The sequence below is a fragment of the Mastomys coucha genome, unplaced genomic scaffold, assembly GCF_008632895.1.
Source record: "Mastomys coucha isolate ucsf_1 unplaced genomic scaffold, UCSF_Mcou_1 pScaffold16, whole genome shotgun sequence".
In the NCBI taxonomy this organism is placed as follows: domain Eukaryota; kingdom Metazoa; phylum Chordata; class Mammalia; order Rodentia; family Muridae; genus Mastomys; species Mastomys coucha.
Window position 1 is genome coordinate 60,688,326 of NW_022196898.1, and position 13,001 is coordinate 60,701,326.

The window sequence follows — 13,001 nt, forward strand, 5'->3', positions numbered from 1 at the left end:
AGAACAAATACGGTATGCACTCTCTGATAAATGGTTATTAGTGCAGAAGTCTGGAATACAGGAAGAATTTTCCTTTCAAAGTCTCCTTTATATCACATGTTGCCTTATATTTCACTAAAGGTCTTAAATTAAGGTGATTCTCGGCTTCTGGTACAATTATATTTTGATAAACTTAAGTAAGTTGAAAAATATTCTAAGTTACAAAAACATTTAAGTCAGACAAGATGGAAAATGTCTATAGTTGTAGCCAACTCAAGGCTTAGGCAAAACATCATCTCACCTAAGCTACATAACAAGATTCTTTCTCAAAATAACTACAACACAAACATACACACACACATACACACACATGCATACACACACACACACACACACACACACACACATATACACACACACACACACAGTATGACAACATGATGCTTAGAACTTCCTTTGGAGTTTCCTCAGTTCTCAAGTATTTGTGGTCATCATTAAAAAGTTCATATGAAACAAAGAGTATAATGAAGAAAATAGTTTATTAAATAGTAAACTAAAATACACTCAAGGGGTGAGAATGGACAATAGCCAATGGGGCTATTAGGGTAGAGCACATGTTTATGAACATGACCAAAGGGAAAAGTGGAGAAGAAATATCCTGTGATATGGAGAGCAGACAGTGCTGGAACACATTACAGAGCCAAGAGACTTCTTGGAGCAGGAGTAGGCAAGAGCCAGAGATGGCATCAGGCTAGCCTATGTTTTAGATGGCTTTTGTGTTATTTTTAAAGTCTCAAGAAATGGCATGTTCTTCTTGAGAATGTTCTATAAGATTGACTAGCTCACTTAGATTAACTCTTAAAGTAACAAGCAACGATAAAGCTTTGTTTTTTATCAGAAAGCCAGTGCCTAGATGATAATCTTATGAAACTCTGGGACGTTCAAGATGTCACATCTCTACCATGAGTCAGAGACTTGACTAAAAGCCTAGTCTTTTGAATCATAATTAGTCTTACAGTTTTACAACCACAGGAAGGAGACATTGCAAATGACCTACATGCCTCTGATATCTGAATAGCTTGCCAACAGTGATACTTGCCAATAGCGCCCTCTACTCTAGATATCGGAGCAGAACAATGGCTGGTATTCATTCAGAAGCCTAGAGCAAGGGTAGAGATACTAGCTCTATCACAGCAGCAACAACAAAAATGACAACAACAAAAATAGTAACAATCATCCATCAACCTAACCGTTTCCCATCTGAAAAGCAGCTCTAAGTTAGTTACTGCCATTCATGAAAGAGTCTGGGTCCTCTAAGATAATTACTTCTGATCTAGAATGTAATCTTCACTTCTGTGAGTGATTGCTGACTTTTGAAGGAGGATCACCTTTTTTTTTTTGAAGCTTCAGTTTTCATGGAATGAAGAATGAATACAGGGCTAGGACAATGGTTTACTTTTGTGCTTCAGTATTGAAGAGGAATGCAATAGGTTGCTTACAGTAAATCAGAAGTCAGATTTAAAGTAAAATACAGAAGGTGAAAGTAGAGATGCACTTTTATCCCCATTTTAATGAAAATGCAAAGGCCAGTTGCAAAAGGATGTTGTGAGAGACCAAATCTTCAGACTCCATCTCAGAGAACCTGACCTAAGGTTCAAGTTAACTAATAGACTGGTATCTAGCACCAGTTTCCAGATTAGACCCCAATAAGACCTGTGACTACCACCAGTTTCTAGATTATCCCCAACAAAACCTGCATCTATAACCAGTTTCCTAGTTATGACCCAAGAAGTCTGCACCTCCAGATTACAAGCCTGCCCCTGACACTTCCTAACAACCACCAGTCAGGAGGAAAACAGAAATTAAATTTGTGATTTGGCTCCCAGAACCAGCCAATTATGTTGAAGGCCATAATGCCCCCCCATAAGATGTGGGCCAGGCTAGATACCCCTTCCTTGTCTCTATAAATGCTTGCTTAAAACTAGGCTCAAGGCTACCCCTCCTGTTCTGCTGCATCAGAGATGGTGGTAGGGCCCAAGCTCGAGCCTGTATAAATAGACCCAGGAGTGATTGCATCAGAATCATCTCCTTGGTGGTCAGTTAGGGTTAAGGAACACTTCCTGGCACAACAGTTACAAATGTCTATTTCAGTCTCTATTGAATATGTGTCACCTGTACATTTTTGTAAAGCTGAAAATCCTAAATTGAATCATCTTAAGCTTAGGATAATACATATATTATTCTAAATATATAAATAATATAATGAAATAGTATATAATTACATAAGTTATAATAATAATAATAATAAATATAAAATAAATATCCTATTTATTAAGAAAATAAAATATTCCATTCTGTTGGTTTTGCTTTGTTTTGTTTTTCCAGTACATACCTCTTAAATGCTGTTTTTGAAATAGTATGGAATAATCTACTTTCTAGCAATACAGAGAAAACTAAAAACATATTTTACTATTAAAAATTACATGAGTGAGGTATCAAGTCAAGTTATGTGTTATTCATTAGGATTGATTTGATTTTAGCCATTTTGTTACAGATATGAGCCCAGGAGCATCTGCTAATATATCTAGTTGTTTTGTCATAAGACAAAGAATTTAATCATGTACACAGAGTAATAAAATTGTGATATTTTTTATTAAAAATGAAAATGTATTCCCAAAGATGGGAGTTGCTTAGTTAATTGGTGGAGGGAGGGACACTCAATATGTCCTAGGCATGAGTTCGTGACATAGCACATACTTTTTTTTTTTGTATCTATATCTAGAACTTTTTTACCATCTTTGTTACATGTAGAACAGGTTAAAAATAGTTTCCAATTTTGTAGGTCAACTGGCTTCTTTCATGTTAATATTCATGTCACTCTCTCTACATCTCTATGTTGCTTCCATAATCAGAATCTAGAATTAGGAATTAGACAACAAAATGGATTGCTTTCTGGTCACCAACTAGTGAAATATTTATCATTTATTAATAAAATATTTCATTATTAGCCAGGCACCCTGCCAGGTACAAGGCCCCAGCAGTTAGAAATAAACAAAACCATTCTCTTTTTTCAATAGCAATATATATTGGGATGGAACTAAGAGAATGGTACAACAGTAACGTTCAGGAAGGTTATATTTATATAACCTTAGTAATCTCACAGATTTAGGGGAAAATTCTATGTCTACAGCACATGCATATTTTTGAAGAATTTTCTGAGGAAATCTTAAAAGTAAAATGAAGAGAAAAAGCTTTACTGTGTTAAGAGGAAAAGAGAGAATATTTACCTAAGTTGTCATTTTCTGAATATTTTTACAAGTTTCTTCAATATTTTAGGAAATGTACTCTATTATTCAAAATGGTGATTATGGTATTGTGCTGTAATAAAAATGCATATTTTCCTGAAACATTAAATTTTACTGAATTATTGCTTTGTAGGTACATAATTTATTCTAGTACTTAGACTCTGACCCTGTTTCATGGTACATAGCTCCTGAACCCTTGATATTTCATCTTTGACAGAGTTACTTTGGATATAGCAAAGTGAGACTTGGTAGATTCTTAAGAGTCATCAAAACCACAAGAGCTAGTAAAACAGAACAAATCCAAAAGTTTCTTTATCTGAAGTAATTTCTTTACAATTATATCTGAAGTTTTAGATAATACCAGCAACTCCATTTGTTTTCTCACTCATCAAATATTTAATGGGCATTTACATATGTCAGATATTAGAATTAGAGAAGATACTGTTGGGAACACTTTATCATTTGAGAAATAGGAGTAAACAAAATTTTAAAAGAATACTAATTATTATTTAGTTCTTGGGATAACAAAAAATAAATCTGTGACTGTAACATCCTGGCTACTCAGTGTCTGAGTAGGGAGGCTGCAATGTCAGTGACTGTCTGGGATACAGTGTATGTTCAAAGATAATATGCATACCTTAATGAGACTGTGTCATAAAATATATCAAATAAATAAATAAAAGGAAAACGGGGATATAGCTCAGTGGTGAAAATCTTGTCTTGTAAGCACAAGCCCGTGAGTTCAATATTCAAAATCCCAGAATGGAATGAGGAAGAAAAATATGAAGAAGAGGAGGAAGAGCAGGAAGAGGAAGAGAAGGAGAGCACAAGAACAGGAAAGAAAGGAGAAAGTGGAAGTGCAGAGCATGGGCAGGAGGAAGGGAAGCACACACCAGAGCATGGGCAGGAAGAAGGGAAACACACCATGAAGCTACTTGGCCAATGAGTGAGGCACAGTAGTAAATAGACGGGTGTGCCTTTAATTGACTAAAACTTTATTAATTTTTAAATATAATGAGTGAGATTTGCTGTGTATGTTGGTTTGAATATGCTTGGCCCAGAGAGTGGCACTATTTGAAGGTGTGGCTTTGTTGGAGTAGGTGTGGCTTTCTTGGAGGAAATGTGTCATTGTGGGCATGTGACCTAAGACCATCCTGCTACCTGCCTGAAAGCCAATCTCCTGTTTGCCTTAGGAAAAAGATGTTGAACTCTTAGCTCCCCTAGCCCCATATCTGCCTGGGTGCTGCAATACTTCTACCTTGATGATCATAGACTGGACGTCTGAACCTGTAAGCTAACCCCAATGAAATGTTTTTCTTCTAAGAGTTGCCTTGGTAATGGTGTCTGTTCACAGCAACAAAACCCTGAGAAAGCATATGATGGATGTGCTGTCTCAACTTATTCTTGGTATTCAGATGTTAATGTACAATAAATGTTAGTTGGATCTTGCTTTATGCCTTGAGTCCTATCATCTCTCATTCCTTTCTCCCTCTTAAGCCTCAGAAATCCACACCTCAACTGACAGATTACAATTATATAAGAAAAGTATATTCTATTCACCTATCTTATCAATTTGGTATTAAAAATTGTCCAAAAACAAAAAGTGAATTATACTTAATTATCTTCTACTAGCTTCATGTCTGAATAATAGTCCCATTTATTTGTTCTATTTAGTGGCTTTCTTGTGTTTTAACCAGAGATGAGCTATGTTTGTGAGTAAACTTTCTTATTTATCCAGAAATGTCTATTCTCTTCCAATATCATCCTGAAAATAATTCCCTTACCTAGTGAATAGGGGGAAGTCTATTTAGTCTGTTTTTTAAATAGCATCCTGTTTCTTTAGATGAACAAACATGTAACATTATCATTAATTGCTATAGACAGGCAAAAATAAGCAACTGGGAACTGCATTTGAATATGTAACAGAAAGAATTCATGCACTTACATACGTAGATCAAAAATGAGAATGGAAGTCAGTACATTGTAACAAATATTGGACAAGACAAGGGACTTGAAACAAATCACTTCAATATACACCTTACTGTCTAAAAGTAATGGATGAGTTAGGCTAAATGTTTTCTTCCATAAAACAAGTAAACCATCATTAATGATAATTTATCATCTATTAATATACTAAACCTCTTTTGAGGAATTTAATACTATATATTTTTGTTAGTATGGAAATGTATTCACATTTGTTTACAAAAATCATTCATATATCCTCAAGTAATAACAGAAAAGTACTTTATAGTTTGCCAATTTACAAGGCGTATTTAGTCAGCAATATATAAAAATAACCTATATGTATTTTAGCACACCTGCAATAACTGAAGACATGCAAGAATAATGTATATGCATGGTCAGACTGATGAAAGTGACAGCCAGGGGCTGGTTTTAGGATTAATTGAAACTCTTCAGTCAGTCTAAGAAGTTTATTTCCTAAAATGACTTCACTATAGTTACAGAGGTTAAAATAATAATTTCAGTAACAAACAAGTTGAATTAATCATCCACTACTAAAATAAAATTTAGACAAAACTGGTATTAGAAAGGCAGTTTGAATATATGATATTTATTCTTAAAAATACCTAAAAGCCTACCAAACATTTACTTCTCTCTTACCCCTGTCTGTCTATAGGAGCACACATCTTGCTCCTATAATTGAAATTGAGTATGTAAATGAGATCATTCTTGTTATTCAATTAAAATAAAGAGCAGAGATGCCACAGGGGAAAATGTTCCCATTGAAAAGAGTTGTTCTGAGAATAATTGCTTTTGGTGTGATTTTTTTGTTTTTGTTTTTAATAATAATTTTAACACATAGCTAATGGGTTCTAACATGAAACTAATCAACTACTCCAGACCTGTGGAAAGATGGGCACTCTCTTTTCTCTTCCCACAAATTCCTTAACTTCTCTTCTTTATGTATATCTGAAGCCACCATAGTTTTCTTGTGTGATCTAGAAATGAAGTCTAAAATTTATATTGCTAGAAATTAAAATCCTACAGACTTGAAGATGTGTGGTTTTGTTTTTATGGTTTTTTAACCTATAGGCATTTATCCATCTAGTAAAGGTTTATTGGCATATGATAGAGATAACTGAGAAAACAAAATGCTACCCAAAATCAAAACAATTCAACAAGAATACATTTTGTGTGTGTCTGCTTTTCATGGCTCTCATTCAAAACTACAATCTTAATTCATTGTTATTTTATATCAGACAGTTTGATTTATTTTTCAAACTTCTAATATCACAAATTAACTTACAATTATTTATGATAAATAATTTACATTATTTATTTTTATCTTCTGTGTAAAAGCGCTTCCCCTGCATGTATGTATGTACACTATGTGCATGCCTGATATCCACAAAGGTAAGAAGAGGACAGCAGATTCCATGGGACTGCAGCTATTGATGGTTAGAAACCCCGTTTGAGTGCTAGAAACAAAACCTGGGTCCTTTAAAAAAGCAACAATTACTCTTACGTGTTGAGCCTCCTCTTGAGCCTCTACATTTAAATTTTATAATGACTTAATATTATTTCTAAAATATTATCTTCTTTTAATATTTAAAATGTCTGGATATATCCTAAAACATATTTCAGTGACAAACGTGGGCGTGTTAACTCAAGCCGGTAATCTCAGTGATTATGAACATACATTTAAGACCACCATGAGCTATATAGTAAGTTTCAGACCAGCCTAGACTACAGAATAAAACCCATTAAAAAACAAAACAAAACAAATAAACAAAAAGGAATGCCAATGATAGAACAATAAAAACTAAGCTCCTGGTTGAAGTCCTTCATATAAATGTATTTTTTTATTTTTAAATATCGAATTTTCTTTAATTATAAATATATTCATACATGCACACCTCTCTCTATAAGCTTGTCTTTCTATAAACATGTTCTTGTTAAGAAAATACTTTCACTCCTTTATCCCTTGTTTGACTATATTTTTAGTCTGCAGAGCAGAATCTTTCCATTCCATAAGTCTTAGTTAACTGCCTGATATGCTTCTGCTATTGCCACCAACTGAACAACCCACAGCTCAGAAAAGTAAATGGAGCCATTTTTTGTGGTTATAAGTTATAATTTTATAGCAGATAAACCACAAGTGACTAATTCTTAAGCTACACAAGATGGATTTTGCTTGTACTTAGTGGAACTGAAGCTCCCAACTGGCCACTGAGAATAATATAAACTATCAGTTATAATGTTCCTTAATGTAATATTGTATTAACATTATACTTTTGTCTAGAGGGACCTGGCAGATGGAAAATATTTTTTTAAAATAATTGCTTGTTCTCTAACAAATATTTCTATTGTTTAAGAGGAAAAATAATATATCTTTCAATCACTGGGTTTCTATAGAAATGTACTTTTAAAAATGTAACTTTGTTAGATAATGAATGGCAGTCTGCTGTGTATCCCTTACAGAAGAATTTAAATGGTGCAGTGTACTTCAGCAGACTTAACATTTTGGAGACATGCAAGTAATTGTCAGAATTGCTCAGTGTTGAAACTCAATGTCTGCTTTTCATGGGCAGACTTGCAGCTCTTGAGGTACTACATGTGACAGGAGCACCTGTTTCTTTTTTCATAATTTTCATTTACTTAACGAAAAAAATAATAACAAAATTTATTTGCAGTGTCTTTTCATGTAATAATTTTCATCCAGTAGTAAGCCCATTAAATACATGATGAAGATGAAATTTTAGTTACATAAACTGTTCAATAGGACATTGAGCTATTGTGAGTCCCAGGTATGACTTTTATTGCTTGGATTTCTTTACTTGTGATATACTTTAGGAACTGTCACACTGTAACCTGTCCTCATCTTGATGGTCATAGATAAGCAGCACATGTCTGTACTTCCAACCAGGTTACACAAGTGCAAACCACCATTCTGTGTGTGTCCCTACTAGCTTCTTTAAAAAGCTTTCCTTATAGAATTTAAACCATATGTCTCATTAAAATTAACACAATCGCAGTCTTCTGGAAGGTTAAGTGCTATGTTAAAATAGGCGGAAAACAGAGATAGGACACATCAACAAAACAATAGGCTGTCTAGGTGTTCAAAAGAAAGTTTGATGCCAAGCCCAAAAGACGAGTTTAATCACCTGGAGTCACACTGAGGAAGGAAAGAAGTGAATCCTGGAGGATATCTTCATACCTCACATAGACCCTGTGGCACAGGTTGGCACCAGCATGTATGCATACCATGGCAAGTACACACACACAAATAAAATTTTCAAATAATAAACTTTTATAACTGCTTGAAAATATATATAAATTTATCTCGTTCAAATAATGGGCAGGGTAATCATAAAACTAAACAATAAGCCAGGTTTAGTAGTACATTCCTGTAATCACAGAACATGGGAAGATCACATGTTTGATCCGACCTGAGCTGTGAAGAAATTGCCATAAAAATACCATCCAACAAATAAAAAAATTAGATAAAAAGTCTAGACCTATATGGACACATTTGTTCCCTGTCTGTTATATTTCATGAAGACTGATCACAGTTATGTTCTCAAAGCACATCAAACACCCATATCAAAATACAGAAGGTATTTCATTTATTCAGTTTTTAAAAAAATAGTGTATTTTTAATTATGGGAGTGTGTGTGTGGGCATGGCTTGCGTGTGTGTATTCCTGTATGTGCAGATGTTTCGAGAGTCCATAAGAGGTGGAGTTAAAGAAAGTTAAGAAGAAGCCTGACTTGGGTCTGGGAACTGAACTCTGGTCCTATGCAAAAGCAGTCCCCATAGGAGCCCTGGGTGATCTTCACTTCTGAAGCATTTCCAACCACTTGTTCATCCATTTCCTTTTTAAAAAATATTCTCTTATTATAGTTTGAATTTATTTTCTGTTGTAATATTTCCTGGTTCACTTCTGATTATGTTATTTCAGATCCTTTCCTTTTTCTTTCTTTTCTTTTTTATTTTCCTAAATGATAAACTCAAACCAAATATTTGGTGTGCTTGGGAAACAGTATTGAACAAACTGGAACATTTCTTATAGTACCATTGTTTTTGAAACTTAATAGGTTAGCAGAAGGATAAATGGGAACTCTATGTCACAGGGTCTATAATGGCTAATTAAGAAAATTTATTTTATTCATGATTAGTGACAGTGTTTTTTTTTAACCAACTACTATACTTTTTTCCCCTTGGTCAAAATTAAATGTGAATCTGACTCAGAGATGATAAATAGTTATTTACATATTTTGAAAAATACTTATTTTGTATTTTTAATACAGTGAAATACTTTACATAGTAGTTGTGATTAATGGAACCCAAAATGAACATTATATAAAAGGTATATATTCAGATTGAAACCTAAAATAAAAAGAAATGAGTTGGTTAACATAACTTGATTTTTTAAACAAGAAACAATGGGCTAAAATAATGAATAGAATTTGTAAATTGAAGGTGTAACATGAAAGTATTTTAAGGGTGTTAAAACCTAGGTAATATGACAAATACTGCTTTATGTATATTATCGCTCAGCTGTTTCAGACAAGAAAATTCTAGACATGAATTTACACACAGCTAAAGGCAGACATTTTTTCACTTCTCAATTGTTAAAATGTCTTATAAAAATACTCTTCAAGCATTCTATGTTCAATTTTAGTGTTCAGGTTCTACTTTAAGACATACTTATCAAACTTTCATAATTCAACACTATTAAAAGTATTTTCTGGGCTACACTAGGCCTCAGTGGTAGAATACTTAACTAGCATGCAAAAGGTACTAGGATCAATGTCTAAGCACAGAAAAGGATAAGTGAATATTTGTTGAAAAGACAAAAGAAAAAGAAAAACATCATTGATATGTGTAAATATTTTCAAGATTTTAAGCTAACTTTCAATAGAAGAATTAAATAATATGCTATTGGTTGATTTTTCTGGCTTATGTTGATGATGTATCCCAAAAAATTTATCATAAACTGAAAATTCTCTGGTTTAAACATGCATTTAGTAGTACTCTGGGCCTATGAAATATCTTGGCATTACCAACAGAGAAAATGGTAAAACATAGTTACTCACCATTGTGCCTACTTGGCTGCCTATAAGCCATGATTCTTTCACTTCTCCAGTTTGCAAAAGACCTGCCGTACTTTAGAAAAAAAATAAAAATTCAAAATTTAAAGTCAATTTTTTTGGGGGGTGGGGTTTCGACACAGGTTTTCTCCATGTAGCCCTGGCTGTCCTGGAACTCACTCTGTAGACCAGGCTGGCCTCAAACTCAGAAATCTGCCTGCCTCTGCCTCCCAAGTGCTGGGTTTAAAGACGTGTGCCATCACCATCCAGCTTAAAGTCAGTTTTTTAATTGACTGCATATCATTCTGAGCCATCATACGATGAGAAAACAAACAATCTTGGTGACTGCTGTTCTTTCTTTACTCAGCCTCTAGGACTCCATACTCTTGGAAATTTTTTTCCTTGATTATTGCTTCTTTTCTCAATAACTATTTTCTTTTTAGTTTTTTTTCTAACATCGACATTCTTAAAGGATATGTGCTTGGCATTTTTTTCAATTCATATTCAGATTATGATCATTGGGATTTACGAGCCTACATGTCATCTCTATATTAATATTCTCAGCTATTATGTACAAGTGCAATTTTTTAAAAAAAACTTTCTTCAAAAATATAGTCCAATACTTCTTTTTCATCATCCTGTGTTTGTCAAGCATTCATTCTGGAGTCAATATGTCCAAATTATAAATTTTCCTGTGCCCCTTTCCCTGGTCAACACTCACTACCACAGTCACCTGTTTTCAGGAGCCTTGCCTCATTCTGACAAATTCCAACAAATATCCCAAACTAGTAACCAACTCATTCTTGAGTTCTTTTTGATGTCAATATTTGTATGGAAGTCAATGGTCAATTACTTACACAATATTCTTGGAATCCAGTTATTTCTCATAACTTCTGCATGACTTCTTTCAGAATGTTCACTATATTTTACTTTTGCTAGTACAATTTTTGTATCCCAAATATAAATATTTTCTATCAGTCTTAGACTATAAAATTTCTTCAAAGCAACATCTAATGCTCCCCCACTAAAGTGCAATTTTTTAGAGTATGCTAGCAGTACATCTCCTCTAATCAAACTCTTCAATGGCTTTACATTCCACTCAACCAAATAAAGTTTCACAGATTGTAGTAATTCTGGACCCTGACTGCCTCTCTCTCTATCTCAGCTCCAGTCTTACTTAGATGTTTTTCAACTGAAATGATTTACATGTCTCTATTTGGAGGGGCATACTACTGATTGATACATCATATCAAAAATCTTTCTCTTTATTCACTGGCTTAAATTGGATCCTAACTTTGCTAATTATCTCTCTCAAAGTTTAGTTTCCCAGTAAATATCATTGAGTAACTGTACTAAAGTCTCTTGAATGAATCCATGGGGTAAAGAAGGAAACCAGGAGCAAGCATCCAGGAAAACCTCCAACAAAGGGAGTATATGGATACTATAAAGAAAACAAGGCTATTTGAAATAAATTAATTAATCTGGTTTAGCAGAATGAAAACTTGTTTTGTTTTTTTAATTTTAAAAACATATTCAATCTCTGTTGGTAAATGAGAAAGCCACTATAAATCCAACTTTTGCCTTTATATTACATTTTCATACAAGTCCAAGACCCCAAATTTTAAAGATCATAATGTCCTCACTATGACCCATAGTTCATTTTTATTATTTGGGAAGTTCATGCAATATACATTGTTTGATCAAGTTCACTTCCAATCCCTCCCTCTCCAATTTCTTTCCCACTCTCATTGTTATTTCTTCTTAAATTTGTGAGCTATTTTTAAATTATTATTAGATATTTTCTTTATTTACATGTCACATGATTTCTCCTTTCCCAGTTTCCCCTCCAAAAAACAAACAAACAAACAAACAAAACCCCTGTTTCCTCTCTCCTCCCCATGCTTGCCACCCCACTCTCACCCACTTATTGACCCTGCCATTCCCCTACACTAGGGCACAAAACCTTCATAGGGCCAAGGGCCTCTCCTCCCATTGATGATCAACTTTGTAATCCTCTGCTATACACATGCTGCCAGAACAATCAGTCCCACCATGTATAGTCCTTGGTTGGTGGTTGAGTCTCTGAGAGCTCTGAGGGTACTAGTTAGTTCATATTGTTATTCGTCCTAAGGGGCTGCAAACCCTTAAGTTCCTTTGGTCCTTTCTCTAACTCCTTCATTGGAGACCTGTACTCAGTTCAATGTATGGCTATGAGCCTCTACACCTGTGTTAGTCAGGTACTGTCAGAGCCTCTCAGGAGATAGCTATATTAGGCTGGCTTGTCCTTCCTTCAGTTTCTGCTCCAAAGTTAGGCTCTGCAACTCCTTCTGTGGGCAGCAGCCTTCTTTATAATATCCAGAAACTAGAAACAACCTAGATGTCCCTCAACAGAGGAATGCATACAGAAATTGTGGTATATCTACACAATGGAGTACTACTCAGCTATTAAAAACAATGAATTTATGAAATTCTTAGGGAAATGGATGCATCTGGAGAATATCATCTTGAGTGAGGAAACTCAGTCACAAAAGAACACACATGGTATACATTCTCTGATAAGTGGTTATTAGCCCAGAAGTTCAGAATACAAGAATAACAACCCACAAACCACAAGAAACTCAAGAAGAAGGAAGACCAAAATGTGAACATTTCATTCCTTCTT

General features: G+C 34.2%; 1 long non-coding RNA gene across 1 annotated transcript in view; it reads right to left on the reverse strand.

Annotated features, from left to right (window-relative positions):
* LOC116093660 overlaps positions 1–10,406 on the reverse strand; it is a 25,535-nt gene extending 15,129 nt beyond the window's left edge. The window contains exon 1 of the long non-coding RNA XR_004119780.1: positions 10,346–10,406. This is a non-coding gene — a long non-coding RNA (uncharacterized LOC116093660). The remainder of the gene's footprint in view (positions 1–10,345) is intronic.
* Between the last annotated feature and the right edge of the window lie 2,595 nt (positions 10,407–13,001).